The sequence below is a fragment of the Sebastes umbrosus genome, chromosome 5 (assembly GCF_015220745.1).
Source record: "Sebastes umbrosus isolate fSebUmb1 chromosome 5, fSebUmb1.pri, whole genome shotgun sequence".
Taxonomy (NCBI): domain Eukaryota; kingdom Metazoa; phylum Chordata; class Actinopteri; order Perciformes; family Sebastidae; genus Sebastes; species Sebastes umbrosus.
Window position 1 is genome coordinate 28,530,018 of NC_051273.1, and position 22,025 is coordinate 28,552,042.

Genomic DNA, 22,025 nt, shown 5'->3' on the forward strand with positions numbered 1-22,025 from the left:
CCTCTAAGAGTGCTCGATATGAGGTAGTAGGGAGTATCTGATTGCAGCACTGCAGCAATAAACTCACCTGAGGCCAAAAACACATTTTCCTAACAGACCGTCCTTATTAAAGATACACCTGTAACACTTTGACAAGAAAACTCAAACTGCTTCCAAGGCCAGCTTTTAAGTCATTAAGTTCTACCATTAGTAAAACGTTCCCAGAGATGTGCTGCTCTAACAGCCTCACCTCTTCTGGTTTCAGTCTTTCCATGTTGAACTTGCTGCAGGGATTGGCTCCCATTCAGACACAAGAACATTAGTGAGGTCCAACAATGATGTTGACCAGGTGATCAGGTCTGGCTCTCAATCGGTGTTCCAGTTCCCCAAAGATGTTGGATGGGGTTTAGGTCAGGGCTCTGTTCAGGCCAGTCAAGTTCTTCCACACCAAACTTGGAAAACCATCTCTTTATAGAGCTGGATTTGTGCACAGGGGAATAGTGAAACAGGAAAGGGACAAACACAAAATGATGACACAAAGTTGGAAACACACTATTGTAGTCTAAAATATCATTGTATGATGCGTCATTAAGATTTTCCTTCATTGGAACTAAGGGATCCCAAACCAGGAAAAACAACCCCAGAACAGAAATAGACAAAAGTGTGTGAACGTCCAAGGATGAAACTTCCTGGTAATAAACTTGGGAATTTTGACTTTAGTTCTGGTAATAGCTTTAGTCTTAGAGAGCTCAGACCGTGTCATTTGGGGAGGAAGAGCAGATTCAGCCTTCCCCATACAAGTCATACCATCATCCCACCATATAGCACAGCTTAGGCGGTTCTCACACGCCGTTCATAGCTAGACCTATGAAAAGTAATGCACTGTAATTCGTATATCACACAAAACCATTTCACATTTAATCCGTCTAATCGTGAACCAAGGCCTAAGGAAGGCTGCTGAGTCACGCTTCATCAACGCGTCATATCTTTGGGGTACAACACATGCGCAGTGAAATCTGGTCTGCGCTCGCCGAAATTGGCATTGGCTTCAGTTACACTGCGCATGCGTTATACCCCATAACAGAAGATCTGTGTCAGCCCATGTCCCAGCCTCCTTCCATAGACCTTGTCGTGAACCAGGAAGTATAAAGATTGACAAACTCAACACTGGATTTTTGCCCAGGAGACTGGTTTTCATATCCAAAATTCATATATTGCCTAAACCTAACAAAATGTTTTCCTTTGAAAACGGAAGTTTATTTTGAAATATGTATGCAAGTCATGAGTGGAAATTGCCACATGTTGCTTAACATTCGTAGTAACACACATGAAAAATGAGGAATAATTTTTCGTAAGATATTATACAAACCGCTGTATGAGGATACGTTGCACAGCTGAAGGTGCAGTCACACCTAAACCTTTTTTGAATATTTCCTCTCTCTCATTCACTTCAATGGAAGCCTGTGTGACTAATGATTGATTATTCGAGCCTCCTGCTCATCCGAAGGTAGGAAATCACATCAGTCGGTCTACATGTTGTCCCTCCTTCATATAATAGGCCTTAGCAGTGCATTATGTTACTTCCATTCTATTATTGATGGGTGACTACTGTTATAGTGATCCCACTATAACAGGGGAGTCGTCACTTGTACCCACTTCGTGTTATATGTGTATGTTATTATTACGGCTGACATGCACAAACTAGAAAAGACCGTGTGTGTGTGTGTCTGATAGCATTATTAAGCCAGCAAATCAGCCTCGGTGCCGTTGTCAAATGCATATGAAAATAACAGCGCGTGTTATACCTATGATGAAAATATGCATCAATGCAAACTCTTTGAAATGCATATATAAACGTATGCACGGATATGTGCTGTGCTGTATGTCTGTATATATGTATCTGTGTGCGCATATTTATGTTTCTCATTTTGAATAATACATTTAATTTAAAGCAGCAATAGTTGCTGGTGATTTAGCTGTAGCTGTTAAATATTTGTGTGATCTCACCGACACATATCAAAGAGATCTGTCAAAATACCCCTCTGGGGCTGACACACATGCTACGCAGAGCACTGTGTGTGTGTGCGTAAATACGCGTATGTGTGAATGTGTGTGATGATGCATGTGTTCATTTGTCAGTGAGCTCATGCAAGTGTACTCACATTATCCCTGGGATCCCCAACCCATCTCTACAAAAGTCTCTCTCTGACTAAAGTACTTCTGACAGTATGTTTACTCAGATACAACCTTTGTGGTGCTTTACTTGTGGTACTTCCTTTTTCAAGACTTTCTACTTTTCCTACATACACAATCTGCATAGTTATGCAATTAAACAGAAAATGAAGGTGTGGATGGCGATTGAACACTTCTGTAGTTAGACTCTCCTCACCAGAGACAACAGCAGATCATTTATTCAACTAGTACACAAATAAATATGTATATAATTATAACTGTACTGGTAAGACTTAGCCACTAATCAAGTTTATTCCAGATGTTCGCACGCATCTGCCAGCTAAACTCACGAACATTGCTTTGCCTTTTGTATAAAAAAGTGGTCTGAGCAAATGGAAACAAATCACTTAAACTACCGCCCAAAGAAAAATTCATTGTGACTGTGTTTGCACTACCAGCCCAACCCAGTCACCAGAATAAAATGTTGGCATTGTACGTTTCTGCAAACCACAGATACGTTAAATCTCGACGTTTCTGAACCAAAAATGTGGGGCTTTTGTCGTTTCAAAACTGCGTCCGTGTTTAACCCATCAATCCACCCCGTCCTCTTCCCTAGTTTTGTTGCATTTTTTGTTTTGTTTTGTTTCAATTTACAACGTTAACCACGTGTTTAAAACTGTTTAAAACTATTTAAAACTGCGACCGTAATCTGGGAAAAAAATACATTTCCCTAGAAACGTAACTGAGAATGCAATTTAGTTGTATGTGAACATCATTTTGTAGAAGACAAGGTTGGATTAAACATATTTGTGATACGTCAAACACAAATGTAATCTGGGGGGAAATACGTTCCCTCGACATGTACTGTAATTGACGATGCAGTTTCATTGTCGCTTTGCACTGGCAAGAAAATAGAACCTGTTATCTAATAAGTTTTAGAAAATTCACTGAACCTGTAGTGGACTCTATTGTGGATCAAGAATACTATTGTTGCATTTTGTATGTTGACTAACTGTTAGAACTTAATACAAATTTCTCCGTTATTGCTTTTCCATTTTGCTCTATGGATGGCATTGCTAGTCAATCCACCACTTTGGTCCGGACTGAAATTGATTGCAATGCAGCAGACCTGCTATAGCATCGCTACAGACTCTGAGTCTTGTTTCATTATATCGTATGCCCTTGCTTTTAGGGGATATTTTTCCTTGACTTGTGAGAGACCTCGGGCTGGTCAGGATCTGTTAATGTTGTGTGTTTGATATATAAATAAATCAGAATTGACTTAAGGATAATGTAATCCTTCAACTGCTAATGAAGCATGATCAAAATCACATCAACAAATGACATGAAAATGTGCCTATAGTGGTTTAATTATCTGGCTGTATAGTTGCTCAATCAGACTAACTGACCACATATTGGTCCAAAAAACGTACATACCTGTAGGCAAATGAGGTGCTTTTATCTTAAAATGTTGTGGTTTCAGCAGAAACGAGGCCGTATTTTCCACTAGTTAGAAAAAGCTCAAACTAATGAAGCATCAATTTGAATAATGCAGCAGGATTTATAGTGAGATATTTTCAGTTTAAAGATCCTTGTTGGCTGCGGTAAACCCTCTGTGATGTTCATGCGTGTGCCAAGTGCCCGCAAGAACTTGTAAAACCCTCCTGCCTACAGTTAAACTATTAATAAAAGAACACACTCCTTGGGCGGGTTTTTAATTGGCTGTGAAGCAGCTCCCCAAATTTACATGCAAATGACTACTTTGGTGGGGGAAAAACGATGTTCAACGGGTTGAAAAATGTCACCTGTTCGGATGCAACTAGGATTTTCCCCCAACGCGATTCAAGTCGAACGTTACTTTTTACCCCTCCACTTCCCTGCCTGACTGCCTGCAGCGAGTGTTGGGAACACTGTGTTTTCAGTGACAGCAGCTAACAAGGGGGCGTTGGTACCCGCCACTGCTCCACGCTCTCGCTGCCTGTACATAGGGGAGCACCTGGGGTCATGGATGAATATTTAAAACCACTTCCATATCAAATTAGATGTGACCTTGGAGTACACAGGCTTGTGCCCGATGAAGCCTAAAAAGAGCCTAATTTGCTTTGAAAGGCCCCCTCTGTCATACAAATGCCTGGAAGGGATCCACTATGCATGAAGAAGAATTACAGAAACAACTCTGCTACCCCCCCAAGCCCCAAACACCCCTTACTGTACTCTGTACTCTGCAGAGAAATAAAACAATGTGTGAAAAATATGCAGGGGGAGGATGAAGAGATGGAGATAAAGGTTTGAAATGATGATGGGGCCAAGTTGTGTGTGAGTAAGTATATAGCATCAGTATATTTACTCAAGTACTGTGCTTAAAGGGGACATATCATGCTTATATTTAGGTTCATACTTGTACTTTGGGTTTCTACAAAAACATGTCTGTGGGAGCCAAATGGTGTCTCGGGTCTCCTGGGGATAATTGGTACTGGAATGTATAAGTAGGAACCAATCTTGGCCGGGTCAAGTGTTCTGCCCAGAAGCATTTAAACCGTTTTTGACCGATGAGGCAGCATGTTGCTGCAGTCGTTACTTGTATATTGTTTGTTTATTGCTACTCGAGTGAATGTGTAATCAAGTTAATGGATAAGCTTAATGGAAATGAAACGAACAGAGTGCTCAAGCATAAAGTGTTTCTTTGATCATACACGATAACGTTATTCAGCGCGTCATTCAGGTGAGCCCAGTGCAACACCTTTAAAGCTTGGCTTAGCCTCTACAATGTCTACATGCTTTAATGTTTAAAAAAGACACTATTTTTCTCATACTGTCCGTCTGAAACACTCCGTATGTGTGTGCACAAGCACTGAAAAGGTTGAGATTCTGTAATCAGATTTTCTTAAGGCCCATTGTATATAATACTTGCTTTATACATTTAAACATGTATTGATTTGTTACTCTCCACACTGGCCATTTCTTTATGGAGACTACATTGTGAAAGATGGGGCTTGAAATCCACAGTTCTTGTTGCTCGCAAAAATGCAGTACAAAGCTTATCCATGGCTGCAGCAGTCTGAGTTAGACAGCAAGTAAACACTGTCTGAAGAAACACAAGGAGGGTATTTAATGCTAAAAATTGTGGAAAATAGCCACTTGATTTTGGATAACTCTGACTGCTGAAACCTCTTGCAAAATGGCTGTTTTGCGGCTGTTGTCCAAAAATAATTGGAGATTCATCTCTTTGCGTCTATACTCTTTGGCTAAGGGGCGCAATGTCGCTCATAAACATCCTTGTCCTCTTTGCTTGTTACGTTTCCAACAGCGAAAATGTCACCCCAGTGCAGCGCAGAAGATGTTTTCAGTGTACATTTTACAGTGTTTACTTTTGGCTAACTCGGATATTCTACCGGAGAGAGGCCACTGGAGGCTGCTGCTGCAGCGAGGAGGATGCGGACCAGGCCGGAGGGGACCAGACCATGTCTGTAGGACCACACAGAGCCTGAGCTGCCTGTCAGCGTGGGCCGGTTTTGTTTGATGCCATCTGCGACAACAAACTACGGCTTGGGTATGGTGAGTTTTATTTTGTTTCTGTCCAGTTTGAAGTTTGAAGTGTGTTTTACAATGTGTTAACAAGATGATAGGCCTATTAGCCACAGTAGGAAACAGCACAGGTGTAAATAATCAAGCTAATGATGGCTGAACTCCATTCAGCTGTTGTCCTTAGAGGCTCTTTGTATTGTGCATGCTGGTACACTGTCACCCTGGTATGTCTTACTGGAATAGAGCTGACACATTGTTCATATTAGTAGGTCCATCTGTGCTTTACCTACTATGATAAGTCAAAAATATGAAGTCCGTTGCAGGAATGAGCCCTAAAGCCCTGATATGAACTATAGCGTTTTACCACTTCCGGTTCCCTTGTCTCGAAGTCAGTGGGTTTTTAGTTCATCCCAGTTGCGCACCAGTTCCTGAAATAGTCATCAAATTTAATGTATTGATTTGTGTACATAGACACTAATTTCCCATTTTTTCATGATGGTCAGGATGAAATCAATTAGTATGTAATCCACGTAATTGTGAACCAGGAAGTATAGAGAATGAGGAGAATGGAGTTGGAGGCTGGTGTTGGTGTCCCGTTAGAAACCACAAGTCAACGTTGATTTATTTGTCACGTAATGTCCGTACTCAAAGTGGCAGTAGGCAGTATATTTTTTGGCATCATTGGGCAAAAAAATCCATAATAACCTTTCATCATATTGTATTTCAAGTGTTCTGAGTCTAGATAACTAGACTTCTTCATTTGAGGAGAGAAATAGGCCTTAACGTAACATAATATTGATTCATATTTGATCAGCGCTGCCTAGTTTGACCGTTTGGTCGGAGTTCGCGAGAGATTGACAGCCGGCTCTCATAGACAGCAGATGGACAACAGACCTCAGATCAGCTCTGACTGCTTGTTTTCCTCCGGTCTGTGAAATTTTGCAGATGCCGTTAGGAGCACCGGAGGAAACCGGAGGCACATGATTTTTTTAAGGTTACCTGTCTCATGCACTACTGTCAGGATATAGAAATCACCTTTTTTAATCAGTATTTGCTCCAATCTCGCCTACTTCAGCTTTAACCACTTGAACGCCAAGCATATCGTGTACCTGACTTCCCATGTTGTAAACACGAGCTCACGAGTTTCATTTGAAGGCAGCATTAGCTGCGAACCCACCGGAAAAGAAGTCCATGAAAACATTCTTGTGGACTGGCTGCTGTGGGCACTCGAAACTGTTTAAAAGAACATCCACAGCCGAACCCATCCACCACCCTGAACATAGACTTCAGTATCAACTATAGTTCAGTTTAACGGCATTATTCTCCAAGTGCATCTTTTCTTCTGCCTTTTGGCCTTAACTAGGATTTCAAATGCTCGTTGTTGCTGCTCAGCCATTTGCCTCTTTCTTATCTTTGTCTTCCTTAACCACTTCTCTCCCCTCTGCTGCACTTCAGTGAAACTCTTTAAATCATTAAGTAGTCAGATTCTCCAGAAACATAGCTGTTTTTCTGAAGAGTCGATGCACTGTTATATTCACATATTTTATTGCTTGTTTTATTTACCTTGCATGCAGTGTGCAGTAAAACAATCACATTAAAGCAACTGCTATGCAACGATATGGTGCCACAGTGTTGTTTTCAATGTGAAAGCCAGTCTAAAAGACCCTGCCGAAGGGATAGCGAGCAGGAGGAGAGGGGGGGGGGCAGCCTTGATGTATTTCCAGCACTGGAAAGGTTAAGAGGCTACTGGTTAATTTGTGGCAGTTCACGTGAACCAGAGTGTGATGGCTCTGCAGGACGAGCAGAGGCTGCTGGACGCATGGGACCACTGGGGCCGGCTAATGTGTGGATGGCAGCCGCACGCGTGTGTGTGTGTGTATGTGTCTATGTGTGATTAAGAGTGTGAGTGTAAGGATGAAGGCAGAGCAGTGGCTGTTGAGACTCTATTTCCCTCCATTTGTCTCCTTAACGGCCTTGCCTCAGGCCACGGCTGCAGAATGGATTGCACGTTCTGACAGAGCCCATTCCTGCTGAATCTGTGTGTGTGTGTGTGTGTGTGTGTGTGTGTGTGTTCATTTGGGTTGGCTGTCCCCATAAATATATATATTTATATACATACTTCATATACTGTATAAATATATGTGTGTGTGTTTTAATGCAGTGATGCCCTGTGGCAAGATTTTATTTCAACACTCCATCTTCTTCAGCTCATATGAGAGCGTGTGTGTCTCAGCCCGCTGTGTTTGTACGTGTGCAATCGTTTTTTTTTTTCTTGGTCGGGTTATTTTTTCACTAACAAAATAATCTTGACGCTTCTCTGTTTGCTTTTAGCGCCAATCTCTTTCTTTCTTCTTTGTTCAACTGTGCATTTGTCACATGATTTGACTATCCAATGGCATGAACCCACAATGTATATATAGGTGTATATATCTAGGCCTACATGGGTTTTTCGTTGTCACATGATGTGATGTTACGTGGCCCTGTGTATGTTTCACTTAGTTTGATTGATGAACCATAGCAGTGTGTTGGCTATCGTTCATTGTATAAGCAAGATAATACCCTCTGAGTTGCACATTCCATGATTTTAACTGGAATTCCAGAGGCAAACCATTAGTTTATATTATTTACAATTGACTCTTCCGAAGTAATGCAATATGCTATTTTATATCTATTTGATATTGCCTCGAAAACATCTCCTTTAAACAACTGTATTTATTCAAGTTTCTCGCCAAAATCTACAATTTACAAGATTACATTCGAACGCATCATGATAGGGTTTTTCCATCGCCCAATTTTCATCATTTTCACTTAGTAGAGCTTGAACACACTATAATGTACTTCCTCAGCTCTGTGCTGTCGGCAGACGAGCCGGTTACTGTGATTACACTGAGCAGCATGAGAATGAATTACAAAAGTGTCTGATTAAGTTCGTTGTTTCAATTTTTTTAAGGTTTTTGGTCTACGGATTATTTTGGACTCGTAGTTGTGACAAATTGTAGCTTTATGTCTTCTTCACTCCCACTGAAGAACTTCCACACTGACGACATGTTACCGATTGTGCCGCTGTGTGCCGATGCAAAGCCATCATGTTGCGGCTGCACGAGTGTGTGACGGCCAAAAAAATCTAATATATGAGACTGCTGAAAACGGTCGGCTTCAGTCGGCTGCTGATTGATGGTGCATCTCTAGCTGTTAGTTTAGGAAACTATTACCGTTTATGCAGCAGAGTTTTACTTCAATATTGTAGACGATCATGTTCATCTAATTGTGGGAAGCCAAAATTGTGATTGTGATTAACATTTGATTAATATTTCAGCCCTAATAGATTAGTAAGGAGAAACAATAGAATTCAGAGTGAAGTATATCTTGTACATTTTTAAATTACAGTACATAAACAGTGTATAGCTGCTGTGTTCTAGAGCAGGTTCCTCATTGTTAACTTGGATGAATAACACAGGCCACAGGGAACAAAGGACTGTGGTAAAACAATACTCTGCTCCCGTGTTTCTCTGAAATGTGGCTTCACCTCCTGGTCAAACACAGCTCTCAGCATCCATCAGCAGATATTGCACTGAGCAGCAGATATGCAGAAGAAGACCCAATAATGGCCGGGCCACGGACTATTTGCTCAGCAATTTCATCGACTCATATTCTCAGAGCGCTCTGATCGTTATTGGCTTCTGACTGACAGCCCGACATGCGGTATGCTGCTGTCCTCTGGGTCTCTGTGCTTGTATGTGTGTGTTCTAGTGTGCAGGTGAATATTCTCTCAGTGAAAGGAAAACTACTGTAAATCAACAACGGCTCATTAGTGTTGATTCCCCAACAGCAAAAAACATACTGATCATTCAGATTCTCGCCTGAGGTGTACAAAAAAGACAGACGCTTTGATATTGACAATCAGAATGTACTGTCTGTTTTCAACATGTGTGTCATATAAGGAGGTTGGAGGGGGAGGAGGGGGGTCAGGAAGAGGTAATAGAAAAGAGAGGCGGAGAGAAATAAAGGAGGAGATATGGAAGAGAAATGAAAGTCTCCTCTGAGGGGAAAAAAGGAAATTGGTGTGTTGAGGTGAAATGATTGAGCCTGACCTTGGCTTGAGGGGTCGGGGGAGGGCATGACCTTGTTTTAATTTAGCAAGTGATGGGTGTGGGTGTGTGTGTGTGTGTGTGTGTGTGTGTGTGTGTGTGTGTGTGTGTTTGACTGAAGCAGCCAGGTTGAAATGTCCTCAGCTGCGATACCACCTGTGGCCACGAGATGCTGCTCTAAAAAAATCACTGGATATTATGGTCTATGTTAATTCTACATCCTCTGGTGTAAATTGGTGCCGCTTTTGAAATCATTGCTCCATTTGTATTAAGGTTTTTAGAAAAGCATGTTTAAGGTCCTTGGATGTCTGCTTCAGTCAGTTTAGATGTTCCTGCGGCTTCAGCCAACTACCACTTTTGGTCATACTTTCTTATCAAGTTACAACTCCAAACAAAAGTCACGTTTGTACCTTTCTGGATGATGGTTTCCGACAGACCGTGTGTGTTGTCGGTGGCGTTATACTGTAGCTGTGAACGTAGGTGTAGCAGACAGTGTGTGTACAGTTTATTTGTCGGTGAATGAAGGATACGAGGCTACAACTCCTCCGCTCAAGCGAGCTATTGACGGGAGCCAACTTCCTGTATCTGTAACGCCGGCTCAGACTTTCTTAAGGTGGACCAGCGTTTCTCCTTTAAGTGACAAGTTTTTCTCAGCTTTTTATTAATTATTAACATTTATTTTAACCGTTTTAACCGATAGCGTTAATCAGTTAAAATGCTTAATGTCGGTTAAAGGGACTGTTTGTAACTTTTTAAGCGTATAAATGTACCGGGTCGGGACACATGCGCGCTCGCATATGTGCACTCGCGTGTGGCCGCTGTACCCTGCTCCTCTGCCTGCTTGCCTTCACTCAGACAGCGCGCGCGTTCTCGCAGACTCGCTCCGCCTCTTGACGTGAACGCGCGCTCACTCCACACTGCAGAAGAGTTAGTTTAGCTCTGAGAATATCTAGTGAATGCACAGTCAACGTTTGTGCAGAAATAAATGCTGCAGCTCCTCCAGACCAACAGAGGTTTCCCGTGTCTTGTAAAGTGACGGGGCTCCGCAGCTAGAAATGTTATCAGCGGCACCCGGTTGGAGACAGTAACATTACTCGCTGCAGAGCCCCGGCACCGACACACTTTTCCTGCTCAGTCTCCGGTGTCTCCCTCCGGAGGGAGGGAGACACCGGAGGCTGAGCAGGAAAAGCCAACACTAGGATCAGCAGTGATTCATGGAGAGACCTCCCTCTGGTCAACTAACATTACTACCAAGCAGGTGAAATATAGAGTGATATTGTGGTTTTAGCTGAGGTGTGTTGCCTCACTGTTTTGAGCGATGCTCGTTCATGTCTATTTAGAGCGAGCAAGCGCGAGCCCGACGCTGACGTTCGTTGACTTCATGGCCACAGGTGTCGCTGTTAACAAGCATTTATGAAAGTTACAAATAGTCCCTTTAACGGTTAAACGGTTAATTATTAACATCCCTAGATAAAACAAATTTGCGTTAACGCGTTATTATTGTGTTAACTTCGACAGCCCTAGTTAAGATCGCTGAAAGCAGTCATCTTTTTTTTATAATTATATGGATGCTTACCCTAACCTAAACTATAATCCCTCCATGTCTTAACCCAAAAAGGATAACCTTGTGGGGACCTAATTGTTTGATTCTGGCAAGTGCAGTAAGTCCCCACAATGTGATGAAAACACATTGTACGCACACACACACAGCAAAGAAAAAAACTTTCTGATTAGTTGACAGTTGTCCATTTCAAGCATGTATTAGGACACCTCAAACATGGTTCCTGTGAACACTTAAATCAGTCCTCAGCCAATATTAGACTTCAAGTAACTCCTGCAGATCAACAATAAGATAACAAAATAATAGACAGCGTGATGTTACTGTTCCTGTGGGGAAACTTATCTTGCATTCACAGCCCTGCTGATCCACCATAATTACAAACTACCATAAAACTACAGAAAAATCAATAGAGCAGCCAACCATCCAATCAATAACAACATCCAATACATTCACACATCCACACAACACTCCTAAATATTCTCTTATCCACTCGTTTACAACACACACCTTGAAGTGGAGACAAAGCATTAAAACACAAAGTAGAGTGGCATCTGCAAAGTTCATGATTTTCTATATTACCACACCTGGTAGTCCATTCTGTCCATTCATACCATGTTTTGGTACGACTACATTTTAAAATGTGTTTGATTAAGTTTATCAATTAATTGCTAATAGAGTCTAAAGCATTTGGTACCATTGCTATGGTTACCAGCAACTTTCATATACATTAGCTTCATCCAAAATCACATACTACACACTACATACCCAATATGTGTACCGTGTATCATTCAACATACTTTTGTGTAAATAAACAGTATTATATATCTTTTCGGACGCACTGAGCAGTATTTACGTCGTCACTTCCTGAGAGCCTCCTTGCCAGTTGGAGACGTGTAACCGTGGTAACACGTGCCAACCTCATGTGACCAAAACAACGGTCCGTGAGAATTAAAGTCTAAATTAATTTAAAATATACATTACGTCTAGCAAAGTGAAATCTTATATTTACACTTATATTTAGTGTCCAGCGTTGCAGACTGTAATATTTCACCAGAAATAGCACGCAATTCGCGTACTACTGGTTTCATACTAAGGTTTTGGACATACTAAAATATCTCACACACTGTTTTAGCGTACTATATAGCATGTTAGTATGGGATTTCAAATGCAACCAACAACTTCTGATTGAGAACAATGGTTAAACTAGATATGTTTATAACAGACGCCTGATAATAACTGAGGAATGACAACATGTCGGCCATAGTATGAATCAAATGTGGTCCCTTATCTCTTATATGTAATAAAGGTTATAATGTCCTCACAAATACAGTAGAACATGTTTGTGTGTTTCTTTAGATGCAGGTGTGTGTGGACATCCTGCTGTTAGGCTTGTGGACGTCTCTGTGGCGTCTGACAGATGGAGTCAGGATGGAGGAAGGTCCGGATAGTGGTAGAGGGGGGACTGGAGGGATGGAGGGGTTCTGTGTTTGACTCGACAGCCAATCTCTCACTCCTCCACCCAGGAGACTCAGGGGACCACGCCACGTCACATTACTCAAACAGCACCCCCCAAACCCGCCCCTCTCTTTCTCCATCCCTCCTTTCTCCTGTCTGTCCATACCTACTGTACGTCTTTTTCACGAATGCTCGGATGATCCACTTCCTCTTTTTTTTTTTTTTATCTTTGGACGTCTTTACTCACTCCGAGCATTTTTTCGAAAACTATGCGAGCCCATTTCTGTCAGGAAGAAACCACAACCAAGGATGAAAAGGAATAATTGATATAAAACATGGTCACATTTATCAGAAATTGACAAATGATCTCCTAATTTTGATTTAGCAAGTCAATTTAATTTCTTTGATGTGCAGTAAACACTAAATATGCACTATATTTGCAGCCTAGCACTTATCCGTATTTGTATTAGCTTTTTTATTTATATTTTCATGCTGCCTAGTTGCAAAAATGTTTCCTGTCATTGGACATTTAAGATCTAAAATTAACTTAGACAAATTACTTTTTTTTTGCATTTGTTGTGAATCAGAATAGACGATAATATAATATGTTTTTCTGTTTTCTTTGTCCAAAATAGTCATCTGAAAAAATATTCAGGAATACGACACCATAGCAGTCACACTGAAACACTAAAGAAGGTAGAAATGGAGTAGAAATGTTTGTAATAAAAAGTCTATCCATCCAACCAGACTTCTTACCAGATGATGGTGATCATGCACTATTTCACTGCTGCAAACCAACATTACATTAAAAGAAGAATGATGATGAAAGAGAGATTTAACATTTTTTGTTGTTTTTGGAGTTTCAGCTGGACAAATAACATATATCTGAAAGTATTTTGTTTTTATAATCTATTTATTAATTTAACTGTTCGGTTCATGGTCTAGAATGATGTTTCAATTATGTTCATTTTATTTTAGTTTAACTTGTTTTATCTAAAAGGAGTCACATTTAAAGATATAGCCAATGAACATGATCAGATTTAACAAAAACAAGAGTAATTTGTCTGTAAATGTTAAACAAACTTCTTCATAGGTGGTGAAAATCCCCACAAACACCGAGAACCTTAGTGCCCATAGTGCTCCTTCCCTCCACATAAATTCTTTCATTGATCTGTTTTCCATCCATCAAGAACCCGAACGTTCCCCCCATCACTCACTCTCTTCTTCCTCACTCCTACTTTTCCTCCACTTCTACTTCCCTGGCAGTAAATTATGGTCCAATTAACCTTTCTCTCACTTCTTCTCACTTGAAGATAAACAATTAAAGGCAGTGTGTTCCTGACGGACACATGGTACCGCTCCTCTGATTTGATTACTACCGAGATAAATGGGAAGTAGGGACCTGAGGGAATTCTTTAAACCTGGCACACGTTTGTTTTAGTGAGGGTGCTGCCTCAGACAGACGGTCTCCATCACTGCTGGAGCTGCAGGGACATGTACGAGAGAATATCCATCCAAGCAGTATTTCTGCACAATGTGTCTTCGGCAGTGGGCTCGCTCTGGGTCTGAGAAGTGAAGCCAATGCTGAAATGCCTTAAACTTGCATGCTTTCTAACAGCCAGCAGGGGGCGACTCTTCTGGTTGCAAAAAAGAAGTCTGATTGTATAGAAGTCTATGAGAAAATGAGCCTACTTCTCAGTTGATTTATTACCTCAGTAAACATTGTAAACATGAGTTTATGACCTCAATCGCTAGTTTCAAGTCTTCTTCAATACAGCATGATGTTCATTTAGTAAATTATGGTCCCATTCAGAGTTAAATAGACCATAAAGCAGGGGATGCTGATAACCATTTTCCGGTTTGGGAGTTATCTGTGTTTTCGTCCCTTTCACTGTGTGTTCGCAGTTCATCAAAGTTAATTATAATCTTTTTGGTCACCTGAAAATGTCTTAATCAGCAGCTCCACCCTCTTGTGTCACTTGTGGTTGCAAAAAACAAAGATGGCGACGGCCAAAATGTTGAACTCAAGGTTTCAAAACGTCAGTCTTCAAAAACCAATGGGTGATGTCATGGTGACTACGTCCACTTCTCATATACAGTCTCCGGCTATAGTGCGTGGTGCCAAATTAGGTTGCATGGTCTCTATTAAGACACAATGGTGCCTAACGCAACCTCACTTTAAAACCACAAATTGTTGTTATTACAATTCTGTTTGTGTACGTGTTAACAAACAATATTCAAGGTGTGAGTATAGTCAGGGAATATTCACATTCACATCATATCACATTAGCCCAGCTAACAGTTTCCCCCTGCTTCCAGTCTTTATGCTAAGCTAGGCTAACCACGTCCACACTCCAGCTTCGTGCCAAACACTTACATGAGATTGATCTTCTCTTCACTCTCAGACAGAAAGCAAATAAGCTTATAGTATAGTACTTGAGTAAATGCAAATAAGTCTACCTTCATGCACCTGGTCTGTTATTTGTTTTATAATAAGACACTTTGCTTTGCATTATCACCTTCATGTCCTACATTTGTCCGATCTTTGTTTCAGACAGGCCTCAGGCAGAGTCACATCTCAATGTAATGCAGTATTTAACAGTGTGGGATGTGTGTGTGCATGTGTGTGTGCATGTGTGTGTGCGTGAGTTTGTGTGTGTGTGTGTGCGTGTGTTCCTGCAGGGCAGTTAGTTGTTAGAGTCTTAATTACCCTACTGGGTCATTAGAGGCTGGCTTGATTGGTGTGATCCTGACCTCATCGCACGCATGCATGCATGCACACACACACACACACACACACACACACACGCGCACACACACACGCGCACACACACACACACACACACACACACACACACACACACAGATCTAGTATTTGCCCCAGGAGATGATATTGATAACTGTTCTATTAATGGTGTCAGAGTTAGTGTCCACTCAATTCTATCACCTCAGGGCTCCATGTTTCTCCTTATAGGGCTGAGAGTGTGTGTGTGTGTGTGTTGGTAGACACATCGGGTTTCTATGTTTGTTCATGATGGGAGGTCAATCTAATATTGATGTTCTCTGGTGGTGGGGGGCTGAGACTGCTTCATTGAGATTTTAGCATCGTTCAAAAACGTGTGTGGGCGATAGTGTGTTTAAGCTTTGATTCATTTTTGATAAGTTGTCAGTTGTTGGCCTGTTCATGCGTTAGAAGACAGCAAAACAAAACGCAATTTTTTTTTTAACCTTGCTCAACTGTTACCACAACGCAATGTAACATAATTTGGCAAGGCGGAGGATAACATTTTTGTTGCAGTGATAATTCTCCAAAGTCCCAGATAATCCTGGTGTTGCATTGCAGTCTTTAAAGCTGCTAAATGTATTATTCATTCATTAATATAGCAGCAAACAACTATTTGCTGTGTAAAAATATAAAGGAGTAATGTCTACCTGAACAAAGAATGAAGTTGCTCTCCCTCTGTCTGTTACAGCTGATAACGTCGACCCAACTGACGACGGTGTCGCAGAATTTAGCATCCACCCTCCGGTTCCCACTCAGGTAAGCACTGTTTGCTCTGTTAGCACTGTTGCCGTTGTTTGCACTGTTTAGTGCTGCATCGCCCTGGGTTCGCTCGACAAAAAGCCAATGGGATTTTTCCATTGGATTATTGCAGAACATAAGCTCTGTGGCAAACAAACATTTATGATACTTGTTCAGCAAGATAATCTTCACAAATGAACACCACTTTTATGGTTTTTGAAACGTAAATGTAATTGCCAGAAGTAAAAAGCTAACATTAGGCTAAATCCAAACTACACCGCAGTCGCATGAACCCGTGTATACACAACGAGACTGTAAAGGCGGACGAGTCGGCGTGATGACGTTTAGTATTCTCTTTTAGCCACTTGTTAGCAACCGCCTTTTTTAAGACATATAAAAGCTTCAAAATGTACAAGTGGGATATTTACTGATGTATTTTATATCGTAGAACAAAACGTTAAAATCTCTTAAGCTTGTGTTAACCATAGACCTTATTTTAGGCATATAACTAAAAACCCATTCAAAAAACCCATTGACTTTGAGACGAGGGAAACGGAAGTGCTAAAATGCTAACTCATTTCCGGGCTTTAGGACTCATTCCTGCACCTCTCTATTGAAATGCTCCCTAACCCGTATTTAGCACCGTTAACCGTCTGATGAGCCTTCCAGTTCTTACATCTACGACTCCAAATAGCCTACCAGGATCATATTTTATCATCTGTGTCGGAAGTTTTCAAACTCTAGACATAGTGGAGACAACTCAACCTGTGCGTGTTTGTATTTTGGCACAATGGCAATATTAATAGTATGCCGAATTAGCTGTTAGTATTTCCTGTTTGCAGTGTACCCATGGATGTACAGACAATTATCACTTGATTATTTTTATACTGAAGAAAACTTAAAAATGTGATGATTCTAAGGGAAGATCTGAAGTTATAAGGAGCGTTGTTTTTTCTTTGATTTCTAAGCGGATTTATGGACGTTTATTAGCAATGCACATCAAAGATAATGATATCCTAAGAAAGTGTAAGTCACACTTAATCTAAAAATGTGTTTACCTAATGCAGTATCTTTGTCACGCGTCTCTCTATGAGCCCTCCTTCAGCTCTCCCGCACCATCACTGCCTCACAGTTTAAAAACATCTGATATGAATCAATGCCCCCCCACCAATACAGGCCTTTGTATTTAGTTTTTTTTTAATGCAGGGATATTTTCGGTCTGAACGCCTGATATGTTCTTGCACAGCTCATTACAGCTCATTGTTTCTGTTTTCATTTTTCAATAAATAAATTAAAATTAAGGAGCAAATTGTGAAGGAAGAGTAAAATAATTAAAAAATGCAATTATGATTCATCCTTTATTGCACCCTGCACACTCAAAACGAGTTAATTTCCATGCCATCAAAATGTGATAGTAATTAAATACCACTTGGTGTTCTATCTATTGCATTTCTATGGAAACCAGTGACTGCATTGCACTCATCTACGTGAGCCTCACAGGGCCAGAACAGCAGGGTCATTACTTGAGAGAAAAGAACTGTCGTCAATCTGAATTCCAACATTCAGTATTAATGTAAATGTCACTGTTGAATAAAACAGATCTGCTCTGCTCTCTCTCAGCAGTGAACATGCATTATAACTCTGGTTACAATATATGAATGTAATGTGTAATTTACATATGTAAAATTACCAATTGACTTTTGAAACCTATTTTATTATGACGGATATTTGCTGCTGCTGCATATTTCCGTTCTAACACATCAGCTTATATCATGAAGAATTGAACAATTTCAAAGATTTGCGGTCGTCCGGGGAAAAGGTCAATTGTAAATGACTCTCATTACTGTCAGAGGTTTGTTCTCCTGCATGGTTATTTGAGGAAGTTGATAAATAGAATCAACAGATTTGACTAAAGCATGACAGAGGCAGAGGTAGAAAAGCTGCTCTGCAAGTTTAACACAAATCAGAATAAAATCCGTTTCTAGTACAATCAGATTTTATTATCCGACAATATTGGTCATATGAAAACAATCAAATTGATGTGACCGAAGAAATATTCATGATCATGCTCCACAACCTTTTCCAGACAACCCGTATGGAGATCCATTAAACATGGAAACTCAATAAGGACATGTTAATGCTGCAGTCTTTATTACAATGAAAAGAATGTTATATTGAATGGACATTTTTTGTTTAAAAGAGCCCAGTTGAGATTTATTTTTGTCTCATGAAAACTTAAAAGAATTGAGGTCAATAAGAAGCTTAGAAATATTTTTTTACTTGTTTTTGTATTTCAGTTCAGCAACTCTGCTAGAGTGCCTTAAAAACCACATACATCCTTGGTTCACCCCGACAAGTGTTATCACTTATTTTGCCTGATGAGATCTCCTTGCAGGATCGTGTTTGATTGACATCTCAATCTCTTCTGTTGCTTTTCCTCCATCTGAGCGAATAAACCTTTATCCTTCATATTCACTGTTCATTGAAAACATGTCTCCAAAATATCAACTAGTCTGGATGATCCACAGACCACATCGTGTAGTTGCTAGGGCTGGGACGATACACCTATGTCCCGATTCAATACTATCATAATTCTTGGGGGCCGATTCGATATGTATTGCGTTTTTAAGTATTGCGATTCTACAAGTTTTGCAATTCGATATTACGATTTATTGCAATTTTTGTTGACTTTTCAACACTAGACCATGGGAAAAAGTTAAATCATATACTTCAGACCACATTGTGTAGTTATGATAGTCAGAATGAACCACAGACCACATTGTGTAGTTATGATAGTCCGAATGAACTACAGACCACATTGTGTAGTTACATTAGTCTGGATGAACCACAGACCACGGAAAAATGGGTTCTATGGGTACCCACGAGTCTTCCCTTTACAGACATGCCCACTTTATGATAATCACATGCAGTTTAGGGCAAATCAAAGTCAAGTCAGCACACTGACACACTGACAGCTGTTGTTGCCTGTTGGGCTGCAGTTTGCCATGTTATGATTTGAACATATTTTTTATGCTAAATGCAGTACCTGTGAGGGTTTCTGGACAATAGTTGTCATTGTTTTGTGTTGTTAATTGATCTCCAATAATAAATATATACATATATTTGCATAATACAAGCATATTTGCCAACATCCAAGTTGATAAGAGTATTAACTACATGACAAATCTCCCTTTAAGGTACATTTTGAACAGATACAAATTGTGCTATTCATTTGCGAGTAATCGCAATTAACTATGGACTATAATGAGATTAAATATTTTAGTCGATTGACAGCACTCATAGTTTTGCATTGTTATAAATTTCTTTTAAAAAATGCTGGATTTGCACCAAAAATGTATAACTTGTTCTGAATTTTCTGCTGTATTTCATTGAAATCTATGAAGTCGTTTTTAGACTAAAAAATTGACCAAATAAGTGCCATTTTTGGCAGAGGTGAACTTATTTGGTGTTCATCCAACACTTCTACACTTCACTGAAAGCCATCTGTGAAAAACACTTTATATCAGATAGAAATCACTCCTGGTTTAATTTGTTATAAAATAGTTGAAATAGTTTCTTTCTCAACAGATTTATTTACTTTAGATCACAAAGATCTGTGATAGTCACAGTTTACGTTTTCCCAGAACACAGTGATTGTTTTAATGCCAAATATATTTAGTCATGAATACCAAACTTTTCCATCACGCCACCTGTTTGTTAAGAGTCGCTCTGCGTCTTCACTGCAACGCATTTCTCTCCATGAAAGACCAGAACAAACTGTTCTTTGAGCTGCTTCATAATACATGTTGAATGATCATTATGTGGATCTGGTGACATGTCATGATCTCCACAGCTGGACTAATAGCTGTAGAGTGGTGAGGTTGCCCTGTGCCCGGCCTCCGTTCTCCTGCAGCTCTGACTCACTCTCATTAAAGTGCTGCCACAGCTGCTCAACTCCTGAACTCTGACTGTAGTCACGCTAACGCTGGGCTGCGTTCAAGGCAGGGCGTTCACAGGGTGTGTGCACTGGGCTGCCTGTGCACTGTGCCTCTGAGTCCAGCTAATGCCGGAAGGCATGTACAGCCCTCCACCCTTATTTTATTATTCAGCACCATAGATACTGGCACACGAGAGGAGGGAAGGGAAAAAGTGAAAAATCTACATACTTATGGTATTTGTCAAGTTCCTTACGAATTCATATCTGCAACAAAACTGTCTCCCAGGTCAAACTGTTGGCACACTAAGTGTTTGCAGGGACTTGTGTAGAGTTGTGAAGTTAGTCGTTATTTTGAGCATCCAGTGTTCCATCAAGTATTTTTCATTTACTGTATTTAGACATGAGACAACTACGACTCCCAAGGTGCATTTTGGTAATAAATATCCGATCACAGAGTTTAAATTCAGCTTAAGACTACACTTTGTGGAAACCTGATGAATTATTCAGCAGCGCTTTCAAATTCTGGGTCAGTTTTGAATTTGCTACAGCGCTGATGCTTCTAACTGGCTTTTAATTAACCGCCCGCCATCAGGCCCAGCCACTGTTGGTTCTTTCTGAGGTTGTAACGGGATCAGTTTTAAAGCTAGAGTGAAGATACCGGCATCATATGAAACTAGAAAAAGAAAGAACTAGAAAGAGGCTAAATAACGCTCCAAACTTGCGCTAAATTTTGGCGAGGAAAAACTGGCATGACCGTTTTCAAAGGGGTCTCTTGACCTCTGACCTCGAGATACATGTATGGAAATGGGTTCAATGGGTACCCACGAGTCTCCCCTTTACAGACATGCCCACTTTATGATAATCACATGCAGTCTGGGGCAAGTCATAGTCAAGGCAGCACACTGACACACTGACAGCTGTTGTTGCCTGTTGGACTTTGTCATGTTATGATTTGAGCACATTTTTTATGCTAAATGCAGTACCTGTGAGGGTTTCTGGATAATATTTGTCATTGTTTTGTGTTGTTAATCGATTTCAAATAATAAATGTATACATATATTTGCATAAAGCAAGTATATTTGCCCACTCCCATGTTGATAAGAGTATTAAATACTTGACAAATCTTCCTTTAAGGTACAATTTGAACAGATACAAATTGTGCGATTAACTTGCGACTAATCACGATTAACTATGGAAAATCATGTGATTAATCACAATTAAATTTTTTAATCGATTTACAGCCCTAGTTTACGTTATAGTCTATGGAACGGCTGGTGCGTTTCATACCGGCGCTAAAGGGTGCCTTGTGCGGCGGAACGGAACGCCGACGGCCGTGACAAAGCCTCGGTACTTGACATCCTGGGAATGAGAAAAGGCTGTGCCGTGACAACGTGACGGGGAGGTGGTCAGTACGATGTGGAGGCGTGTGTCCCCTTTGTTGAACTGAGCCACTGCCCCTCAGAACGTCTGTGCTAGTTACTGGAGCAGCTTGAGGTGTTTTTGGTGGCCTGAGGCCCACTTTGGCTGCACTATAAAAAATGTCAAGGCACACCAAATTACTGTTTGCTTGAAAATGTCACACAGAGACTTTAGCATTCTGATCACAGAAGAGATCTAGCAAACTTAATGGGGTGTTGTTCTTGGCTCAAACCGCCTGCGCAGAGCGAAACATTTTATCACCCCATTAAGGGAATTTTAATGAACGCTGTTATTATGCTGGACTTTTATTTTTGTTTAGCTCTCACGGCACATCAGAGTTCGCTCGGCAGCAGCCCAGCTGATCGC

The 22,025-nt window shown here is 40.6% G+C and overlaps 1 long non-coding RNA gene across 1 annotated transcript; it reads left to right on the plus strand.

The window, feature by feature from the left end:
- The first annotated feature begins 5,410 nt into the window (after positions 1 to 5,410).
- LOC119488769 lies at positions 5,411 to 20,451 on the plus strand. The gene is made up of 3 exons (XR_005207030.1): positions 5,411 to 5,701; positions 16,254 to 16,321; positions 20,441 to 20,451. It is a non-coding gene; the product is annotated as an uncharacterized LOC119488769 (long non-coding RNA).
- The last annotated feature ends 1,574 nt before the right edge of the window (positions 20,452 to 22,025 follow it).